Source organism: Cephus cinctus, unplaced genomic scaffold (genome assembly GCF_000341935.2).
Source record: "Cephus cinctus unplaced genomic scaffold, Ccin1 Ccin1_scaffold0400, whole genome shotgun sequence".
NCBI classification, from domain to species: domain Eukaryota; kingdom Metazoa; phylum Arthropoda; class Insecta; order Hymenoptera; family Cephidae; genus Cephus; species Cephus cinctus.
Window position 1 is genome coordinate 23,488 of NW_014333084.1, and position 1,974 is coordinate 25,461.

Consider the following 1,974-nt stretch of genomic DNA (forward strand, 5'->3'; position numbering starts at 1 on the left):
GCTTGATTCGGGAGCCGTCAGCTGCGGGGTGGAGGCGCCTGATGACGTAGTGCGTCTCCACGCTCCCTCGCGGGACTGGCGGCGACTTCCTTCGAGCGAGGCTGCGACTGATGGTCTGTCTAGGCGTAGCTGCTCTTTTCTCCCTTGGCGAAACGTTGGTGGTGGTGCTGGTGGCCGGATACGAAACGCATGAAATAGTTGTACGTAACAAAAATAATTAATCTTAAGCGATTCTAATACAATCTTGGACCCTGGAGTTCTTGGCCGGTACCTTTCGCGACTCTCCCGAGGGACGGTAATGCGTCCCGTATTTAAAACACGCTAGTTCTACACTCGGGACCTTGCGACGTGAATTTTAACGTCACAATATATATGTATGTAAGTGATTATTTAGTAAGTAAGTTTAGCAAATAAGCAAAAAAAATAGTGATAAATATATATATATGTATAAACAGCTGCTAATGCTTATAATACACACGCGTTTGTCACAAGCTCGAGAACAAATTGTTTTTGTAATTTACCCCGCTGACGACGTACAGCGTTCCGTCGCTCATACAGCTCCCCAGAGCGCACCTCCCCGCGTTTAGAGTGTACCATCGCCACAGCGAGCGATCTAGGTAGACAGAGATTATCGTTGTTTACTATGGTCAATATAGTGTTTTTTTTTACAAATTCGCGTGCTACTCGCACGCGTCCTATACCTCACGGTACTTCGACTATACACGATTCGATGACAATAGACCTATCTATTTGGAATGCCTGAACGCTCTGTGCGACGAATGATATCACACCCCATACATCGTTTTCGAGAAGCTCGCGAGCCGGTCTGTATGACACCCACGCTGCCCCGCACGCAAAACTATCGGATTTGATCGTTAGACCTATATAGTCCCGCGCGGTACACGAGCTTGTGAGGTACGCCTGTATATCTCTGACTGCCCCTTGTAACCATGATACCGTATTTGTATCAGGATCTTCGGGCGGCCTCCGGGTAGCCATTGTTATTTCACGCCCGTCTAAACGAAACCTATTTATACGCCGCGTCGTTTCGGATTGTACTGTAAATCTATATACCGGCGGTAGCACGTCGTTATTGGTATCTCCGTCGTCGTCATCGGCGTCGCTCTGCGCTCGAAGAAGGGATCCACCGCCGATCTGCCGACATATACCGTCGTCCTCTGCATCTAACGTTTGGAAAAAAAGTTTTTTAGTTTTACTTGTTAAACAAAAAAAATAGTGTTAAGCGTATACTGACTGCTCATTCCTCACGAAGATTAAACATTGACCATATGTATGAGAATAGCGCGTCTAACTGGCTTTCATAATTCCCTACATTTTTTTTAAGTTAGCAATTTCGACAAAAGAAGCGTTAACCGCTAAGGAACACAACTTTATTTGTTACCTTCTTCGTAGGTATCTGAGTTGTTTGGATCCTCATCACCATCGAGCTCTGCTAATACTTCAGCAGCTTTGTCGGCATCCGCCGCTACGTACACACCGTTCCTGAAAACCCCTACTACCGGTTCTTCCGGATTGCCCTGCTCCTGTATAATAGGCTCTTGGATGTCGTTGTGTATATCAGCCTCGAGCGAATTTTCAATTGTTTTACTTTTTTTATTTTCACACGAATAAATTTTTAGCGATTTTTGTAATTTATCAAGAGACTCGGTTGAGTCTCGCGCCAAGTACAGGCAACCGGCTGTATCGGGCATGGAAGTCCAGGGTGTCCAGGTGTTTGACTTCGTAGTTTCATGTATCTAGGTGTTAGATGTGGAAGTTCAGAGTGTTCAGGAGTCCCGCTGCATAGTTTTCTGTGTTTAGGTTTTTTGTTCTAAATCGATTGGCACCAAGATCTATACAATTGCTGTACGAGATCAAGGCATATTGAAATAGCAAAGGAGGTGATTTTAATTCAGTTCAGTCATCGTCGTCGTCTTCGTACCTCCATCTACTTTTTTATATAACAGATGGCAC